Raw genomic sequence first — 9,627 nt, 5'->3', positions numbered from 1 at the left:
AAAGATTATGACAGTACGTATGAAGGCACATGTTCCCAGGACTAGACAGAACAGCATACTGAGAAGTAACAAAAAGACATTTAGAAGCCAGTAACAAAAAATAGTTGATATATGCTAATACAAGAAGGTGATATCTGTTTCCCGTGGCATATACTGTTTCTTTTCCCTCTTACACTTATAAGCCAGGGAAAACATTGACACAAAAACAGCCATAGCAAAAAAAAAAGTTCAGTCATACACAAGCAAAAGAAAAATCTTATACATATATATATCTTTTATTTGAGACATTCATTTTGACTGCTTGAGATGCCTGTCTGGAAACATGAATGTTTGGTAACCACATCTACTGTGAGGCAGGAAACAGAGACATTATCTTTTCCTACAGGGTGAAACAGAACGAAAACGAAATCTATAAGCTCAGCTGTAGCTTGCATAACCCAAAGCTGACTCAATTTCCTTCTACAGTTAACAAATTTAATCAACACCCTATCACCAACTGACTTTCTGAGAAGACTTCTGAGATTTAATGAGCTCAACTTACTAGTGCCAACGGATCAATATGGACATGTGAATCAGTCAAGACTTTTGCAAAACAAAACAATTACAGAAAACATACTGTTTGGCAGAAAATGAACTCAAATTTATCTGAGAACATGGTGCTCTCTGGATAGAAAGTAATAAACCATTAAATTTTGCCAGTCCTACTGAAAAGTTGCCAAGTAGAGACATTAATGTAAATAATGAATTAAATATAAATTCTGGGATTTTTTAAAGAAAAAATATACATTTATTCCTCAATGGTAATTTCTTCTGGTATTCTCTAAAATTCTAGTGAACACAAACTTGCGGACAAGAATGGATGTTTGTTCCACCAATATCAGAGTAGAGGTGGAGGGACCCCATATACATCTTCATAAACTAGTTTATAATCATCATCTTAGCAACATCTTTTTACACATCAGCAATGTTCTGCTTCACTTGTTCATGAATTCAACATTTGAACTTTCCTGAAATGTTTCTGAGTACATCAGATTTTTGCAGCGTTGATTCAGAATAATAATGGATTCTTGCTATTTTTATTCAGAGACAAGACACTATCACAAAATATGAGAATATTCTATTCTTAACAAATGATACAACTGAAAAATGCAACTGTACATATTCCATCAGGAAACTTTTACTGGGAAACAATTGATTATGGCCAATCAACAGGATCAGTATTAATATTATAAATTCTAGAGAAATTTAAAGGAAAGGGTTTGTAAAAATAAATTGGAGGAAGCGAAAAACAGCACAGAGAGGATTACTGAAATGAGGATGGATGATACAGTTAAAGCGGAATGAAAGATCCAATTTATAAGGAAAAAAAATAAGAAATATAACCATATTTTGCTACCTGTTAAGCTTTAAGAGATACTTAAAACCTATTTGAGTTACCACAAGCATGGGGGAGTCTAATCATGGAACCAGTCCTGTTATAAACTGGGCAAAGTCTAAGCAAAGGAACAGTTACTTAACCAGACTATTCAGTGTAAGCAGAAGATGATGGACTCAGAAGAACCAATACGTGGCTTTAATGCATCTCAGTACTTTCATGCTTTCTGGAAGAGATGATTACAGTAATAACTGGTTGTTTTTTCATTGATATTACTGGATGAAACATTGCGGTACTTGGCGAACTTTTACTCAGCTGAGCTGCCAACTGACTGTATGGTAGTCATTCAGTATCAATTCAGTTTTGGCCCAGGATTTTCATTGCTGAATTTCCATTTGGATAGTCTCAGATGTGGCAAGAACGTCAGCATGCTAAGCTTTCCGTTGGAAGGCTTTTTCTACACGTTTATGGGAGCTTTCATGTTTGTGACTTCAAGCAGAGTATTGTTCTGTGCTACAGCGAGCATAATTAAAATGCACGTCTTGAAATTTCAGGGTTTTTTTAACACAAAACATTAATAACAGACTTCATAGTTCTGGGAAAACTTAAGTTAAACCCAGCCAGGCAAAACACGGTGTCACTCACCTCTGTCCGGCAGGCAGTGATCTGGTTCTTGCCGCTTATTCCTGCCGCGGTGGGAGCACACTGCGCCAGCTTGTCCCTGTGCATCGGACTCCTCTGAAGGCCAGACTCAAACTCATCAATCAGTAGGAGCCTTTTGGCACTCTGTGAAGCTGCAGCAGGAACCAGAACAGGCGCTAGTCATTGTTTAAAGGGGGTTTAATACGAGTGTGGTGAATGATACTTTTCAGCCTGCTTCCACCTCCTCTCCCCAGCTTTCCTCATCTCCCAGAGAAAGGAACCAGAAAGTAAAAAGGAAAAACAGTAAGGTACAACACATGCTAGCTCATATCCCATCATTGACACTAAACTGGGACTTCAAAATGATGCCTGTTGTTGACAGGAAGAGACCAAAGCATGGAACTAATGCCAACCTAAGGATTGACCTTGTCCTCTTCCCAGTAACTCAAAAATTTTAGGTCTTTTCTTTGTCCCTTCTATGCCTTTTTCCCATTAAGTCAACCTACCCAAGAGAACAGCACATTATGGTTTTTTAGCAGCAAAGCAAGTGTATACTTGTAGCAATAAGGTGGCTGACAAAAACAACTTCATAATTTATTTAGACTAAAAATTTTTACCCACATCCAACAGCCAGCTGTAAGCATTTTGACATTGGTTTGAAAAGGAAGCAAAATTTTTCATTCTTCCACCATCACCACTCAGCGACACGCAGGTTAACAGGGTACTAACAACTTACCTGACCACCTCTGTCTCAAATAAGTATTGCAGATGTAAGACTTGTACCCAGTTTCTCATTTTTGCAGTTTGTAAAGTTGTGGGGTTTTTGTTTTGATGTTTGAGTTTTGGGTTTCTTTTTAATTCAAAACAATTGCTAAACGAACTACACATGTAATTACTAGCTCAAGGGTATGCGGACTGCATGACATGTCCAGCAGTTTGCACTATCGCATTCAGAGTAACTGGGCATGAAAAACCAAGATTTTGACAAACACCTTGAAGTCTCTTTCGATAAAATCCAAAGGCAGTTTATTCAGGTATGTAACAGTCCTGCAGATTCTCCTACAAGAGGAGCTGTTGTTCAGAAGGGCTCTTGTTTAAAACAAATTATTATTACTTTTGTGAACGTATTCTAAACTTAGGGTTTTTTTTCCTAAGAGTTTGATTAGAGATTCTGCTGATCTGCTTTAAAGCATGTATTCCCAAATACTGCCAATAAACAGGCCAATAACATGATTCAGGAGGGCAAAACCTTTGTTTTCTACATACCAAAATTGATCCTTCCATGAAAACAAAAGGAACAGGCACAAAACAAAAACAAGTTTTTTAAACAAAAGAGAACTTCATCCTGCAGGCTGTTCTCTGCAGACATTAGATAAGAGATTTTCCATTTATAACTCCTGATAATTTATGTCTCATCGACATTGTAAAGGAAAAATCGCCACAAAATTAAATCCACACCAATGAGCAGCAAGAGGAGACTGTTTTTCTCCTCCATTGATTTGTTTTTACATTGCTCTGCAGTTTCTGTGCACCCTCCACATAGCATTGAAAGAAATAATGAAATCCCTAGTGAGGGCTTTCTCTGTTTTCCATTTTCCAAGGTGAATACCTTGGTGGAGAAAGGGACTGGAAGGATTTAAAGACTTGCTTTAAACTGGGGAGCTCGTGAATAGCTGGTGGCCAGAAGCAGATACAAACTCAGCAAGCTGGGTAGGAGCACTAAAACAGAAGGATAGGACAAAAAGAGAACGTTACATAAATGTGAACAAACACATACTATGCGCACACTTGAAGTTCATCATCTGAGACTTCAGATGACTAAAATTTTAACTGAAAACTTAATACTTTCCTAAAAGTCTAAGAAGGGGATCTTGCAAATATACATGGTATAGATGGAATGGAAAGCATAACTAGCTTCAGTGACTTGCAGGCTAGTCAAAAAATAGTCAGCAGTGAAATAAGTAGACAGTGAAGTTAATCTATTAAGCTTTCTTCAAAAGTAACTCTTTCGTCACTCAAAAGGGGCCTGGCCTCTTGCATGAGACTAAGCACTGTCCCAGGGACACGAGCCACTGGCGTCAAGTGCTGCTTGCTGCTTCACCTTAGATGGAAATCCCAACCACTGCTTCGGCTCATGCTTTGCACATATGTTCATGTCAACAAGAAATTTCAAAACAAATCCTGTGCTGGGTTACAAAAATGCTGTGAAGACAATACACAAATCAACTGTCCTTCCTACTGGAGCACTAAAATCAGTAACAGTGACTAAACTAATTTAAAATCACACTTAACACCATCACACGCTCATATATGCACACAGAAACACATACATATTTTTAAAAGAGCTGTGACTAAATAAGGCAATGTTAAAAGACATTGGGGGGGAAATATCCTGTCTCAAAAATTGATCAGTAGAATAATTTACAATTACATTAAAATTAGTTTTAAAAATTTGATTAAAATTAATTTAAAATTCAATGGTAGGTAATTAAAACACTAAGTCAATGGGTCAAATCATTAGCAACCAGTAAGTTAAATCAAAGCACCTTGTTGCAGAAACGGTTCAGAATGACAAAGATCCATTAATAACTTTAATATTTACTGTGAAAAGTAACATACCTTCAAAGAGGAAATTACTGAAGCAAACAAACAAGATTAGGAACAAAATGATGAAACAAATCTTTCTTAAAAAAATGGAACAGCTAAATCTGGATGGTGTATTAAAGGTCCAGTTCGGCAGAACACTTCAAAATTTTAGTTAAATCTGAATCTTTGCTTATTGCAACTCCATGCTTTCTATTTTTGTAGTGTGGGGGAAGGAAAACTATTTTCGTGTTCACAGGTTTTAGGAAAAGTTAGTCTGGTTTCTTGAAAGAAAAAGACAGGGGCAAACCAACAGGCTTAAAAAGAACACTTGGGAGCTAATTCACCTCTGGTAGAGCTGATATGGGGAACATTTTCATTAAAAACAGAGATTTAAAAAAATCTCTACTGACATTCAAAGAGCGGACAAACCCCACTGTGTAACTTTACAACTGCACTGCCCCAAGAAGTGCAACTGCACCAGTGTAATGTTTGGTAAAAGCAATAAAGGAAAAAAATTTCTTCGTAAGTTTTTAAAAAGTTCGGAAGAAAATACAACAGCTCCCTGTCCGGATCTAGTGATGCCGCAGCACGCAGCTTACAGACTCTAATCAAACTATCTGTTTTTCCAAATGGAGCAAATGCACATGAATCAATTGGTTCCAGTCCAAAATAGAAGCATTCTTCCTAGTGTCCTCTACTAAAATTAATACTATATACATATATGATAATGTAATGTAATACTGAGAGTGAGCAGTGCTTACAAGCACCTGCATTAGGGTGGAAAGTTAGTTTTAAATGTGTGTGCCTGGTCCCTTATCAGTGAGTTGCAGGGGGCAGTGGGTGGTTAATGTCTCATCTCCAGATGAGAACTCAGGACGAGCAGCATCAGAGCCACTGCAAAACGCCTGATCATTAAACCCTTGTGCTCCCGCCTCCAATTACAAAATACAAATCTTTTTCCATACAGGGAGGAGAAAAACAGAAGTAGACATCGCTGGTGGGTCCTTTACCAATTACGGGTGGGAGAAAACAGTAATTTTAAAATAATTTCAAAAAATTAATCCAGTTGGCTGAAGAAATAACATTTAAAAGGAGAAGAGTTCTAGTGAAGAGAGACTTCCACTAGCCAGCTCTGTATAAGTTCGCGTTGAAGCTGATTTTTCCAAATTAATCTTATATTGAGCATTCCCTTGCCTGTTAACATTAATTTCTCAAACCCTAGAAAGAAGCATGAAGGCATAAATAAGCGATGTTTAACCAATAAGACACGACACACACAAATAATTTCTGGACCATTAATGAATGTCTCAGGGGCATTGTAAAGCATGGGGCCAAAGGTTTAGATTGTCTACTCTTTCTCACAAAACAGGAATTATGAAAAATAGGGAAAAAGGTCATGAGGGAAGACTCATACTCCTGGGTTTCCACAGGGATGCCATGGTTAAAATATGGCTCACAGTCATGATGAGAGCTCTATTTTTGTCCTTGTATTTCCCACAGGGGCCTTTGCGTCCTTCCCATTTGTATTGTCACTACCTGCAGGAACACCTTTCCTCCCCCCCGCCTTGTAGCTACACCCCAAAGGTAGGGCGTTTGCAGCGTCATTACAGCAGTTTGCAACTTCAACTCTACAATCAAAATCTAAGAGAGACCTTAAAAACTAGCACAAAACTTCTAAGTGATCAGGTGGATCGATTCAACATACATATTTATTTCAGTGGTGCGAATCAATAGTAAGTGCAGAAAAAAAAGAGGAATAATTTTGCCCTTCTATTTGGGCAACATAATTATTTTCACATCTCGATATATGTATTACTAAGCAGGTATGTTCTTATTTAGCATTATACTATGGAGGTAGATAACAATTAGAATTAGCACATGATTAGGATTATCAATTTGCCTTTAAAGAAAAGTTACAGTTTATACTAATGTTTTAACAGGGGAATTAAAAAAGGTAACAATATTTATAGATAATTCAGCCCACAGAGCATTCAAATTTCTACAAGATGCTCTGTTCTTGAAATGGCTAACATATTCACAGTATAGAAAAGGTAATTTTGTTTGACAGCTATAACAATTAATTTCTAGTAAGCAACTTGTTTCTCTTAATTGTAGCTGTAAAGAGCCATGAGAAAAACCTGAAAGTAGAAGATACCCTTATATGTTTGTCTTTAATTACAGCTACAACAAACTACCCAAAGGATTTTATCTGACACTTTAATCTTAATATTGATTAGGAGAGATGAAGGAATTTGTTGAGCCTGTTGTTTTTAAACTGTGATTTTCTACAACATTGACATTGTGACTCCCATTTGTTGGCTGTCTCAGTTACAGATCAGGAAAGAAATACTTTGTTGTAACAAACCAACCAACCTTCACAGGCACAGGGAAAAAGCCAGAAAGTTAGCCCCAGTCCTCAGCCAGTTCTCAAGGTAACCTGTGAACAGAGCACTTTAATAAATAGATGTGACTGAGGTTAGAGGTGAGTAACCCTTGTTCTGATCTCTCTGTAGGCAGAAAGCCTTGTATTATCCGAATGTACCCATTCCAGACGAGAAGAATAAAACATGTAGTAAAGAACCGTGTTCTTTGAATTCCACCTTTCCTTAAATTCCACAATGAAGCACTAGTTTATTACTGACCAGTAAGAGTACATAAAATAGCCCATCGATAGAGTAGCTTGGAAAAATGTTACATAGCCCATTCCTCACAAGTTTTTGCATCTACTAAATAAATATTTCTTATTTCTAAACAAATATTTGCTAGTCTTTAAAGCAACAAAATAGTTAAAAGTGCAAAGCTGACGCCAGGCTGGATTAAACAATTTCCCAGCAAATCACCCAGCGCGAGTCTGCAGGGATTTCTAGCGCACACCATGATGTCACGCAGCAGCTGTACGGGAGGGAGCTCTGCTGAAAAGCCACTGACAACACACGAGACACACTGGGGAGAATGTTCTTTCTGACTTGCCTGCTAATCCTCCTTCGCACAGCTGACAGCCCTGACACCTCGGGCAAGGCTGAAAATTAACTGTCGTTATAAAATGAGTGAACAAGAGTCTCAAAGTTGAATGGGCTTTGAGCTGATGAATTCTGCTGGCAACACATCTTTGAGCAAGGGACTCATAAAAACTTCTTTTAAAATGCAGCTTTTCTAACAGTTAGTGTCCCTGTTTTTAGAATTTTGCAACAGAGGTTCTGCGTCTTTTTCTTTTGTTTCACATTCTCATTAAACAAGTCATCTGCTAAACAGCTTAGGTCTTAAAATGCCTGAAAGCAGAAAGAACACATGACTTTTTTCTTCTAAAAGCCCCACTCAGTATATTTGAGGATTCTTCTAATTAGGGCTGAATTTCCCTGTTTTGAGAAAGAAAAAAACCTGTTTGTAACCAGTATTCATGGGACTGAAAGTATTTCCACCTTTCTCAGAGCCTTATAAAAGAAAAACCACAGAAACAGCAGCAGTCCGGGTAGACAAATGGCCTCATGAGGAAGGGCTGCTGGACAGTATTTTGCCACAGAACAAGAGCTACATGTGATTTGCAAGAAATGTGTCTACAAATTGCCCAAAAGTTGTCCTGGAGGTACCAGAGTGCAGAGGAAAGAGGGTGCTGGCTAATGAACCGTGGAATTATGGAAGGTGGGAATGAAAGAGCCATATTAGGTTAAATCAAATTGTGCAATTGCTGTACATCGTTCCCTAGAGTACATTTTCCTGACATTTTTCTCTCTTTTAAAAGTCTGAACCTAGTGGGTTCCCATCTCTTCGCGTGAGATTCAGTTCTGCTGTCTAACAAACTTCCTGTCAGGAAACTTTTCTTGATGTTCAGCCTAAATTTTTCCCTTTCTCAATGACAGTACATTATGCCAGGTCATAACCTCTTGGCTTTTTGCAAATAATTATTCTTAATGTTTAATGTTTATTCTTCACATATAGTTATTAACAATTATGTTCTTAATTCTGTCAATTGGCCAAACTTCAAACATATAGATCCCACAAATCAGCTGTGGTGCTAGTTTTTTCTCTGCAGTCTCTGAAATTGCACTACATCTTTTAATGCTGAAATTCCCACACAAGGGGGGAGGGCAGGCAGGTGGCTTATATACTGTTTTCCTACAGATAATCCTATTTGTTCTTAAGCAAAAATTGATGGTTTACTGAAAAAAAAAAAAAAAAAATCCACAGTTGCTCTATCAAGATTCTGGTTTCTCAGTTTTGCTTTGAACCTGATAGATACACAATTTCCTTCTAGTTTATGACAATAATTCAGATTACAATAGCCTTTCGACTGGGTGACCATGGAACAAAAGCAACTGGCTCATAATATTTCAGTCTCTAGTAATCCTGAACATTCCTAGTGTTGTCAGCATGTTAGCATAACTGGAATACAAATAGCTGTAGCGTGCTGCATGAGTATACGCTGTAGAAACAGTCAAAACAACTATTAGTAGTGTATTAAGTATATACACAAGCGTTGGCAGGAGACAAAAAAATGCAGCACACAAACACACACTTCATGGGAAGTCTTTCAGAAGTGATCCGTTAGTGCAAGTGCAGTTTAATGGGACTAGGTTTGCGAGGTTTCTTTGAAACACACGTTGTATTTTTGTATGTTCTTTCCCAATGCTCATTCAAATCCAAATTTAAATTGCATTCTATCACAATATTAATTGCCTCATTCCTGATGCAACCTTGGCACACGTAAAACAGGGCACAGGTTGAGATACGCTATTTTGAAGCGGCAAATAAAAATGTATTTAATTTTTAATTTGCAAAGCAATTTTTCTTTACCAGCTTGAGCAATGTCTTTGGAATAGTCACTTACATAATAGTCTATCATGAATGCTGATTTTTTTAAGCAATAAAATTTAACATCTGCCAAAACCAGTCTTTTTTAAAGGAAAAATAGACTATAGTGCAGAAAGCAACTATCAAACGTACTAACTGAACAAGATCCAAAAATATTTGTGAAATCTATCGAATTTTTCAGATTTTTAATCTCTTTGTGTTTTCTTATATATTCC

This window comes from Opisthocomus hoazin, chromosome 6 (genome assembly GCF_030867145.1).
Source record: "Opisthocomus hoazin isolate bOpiHoa1 chromosome 6, bOpiHoa1.hap1, whole genome shotgun sequence".
Classification (NCBI taxonomy): domain Eukaryota; kingdom Metazoa; phylum Chordata; class Aves; order Opisthocomiformes; family Opisthocomidae; genus Opisthocomus; species Opisthocomus hoazin.
The sequence above is the reverse complement of the archived record's forward strand: the minus strand, read 5'-3'. Positions refer to the sequence as shown.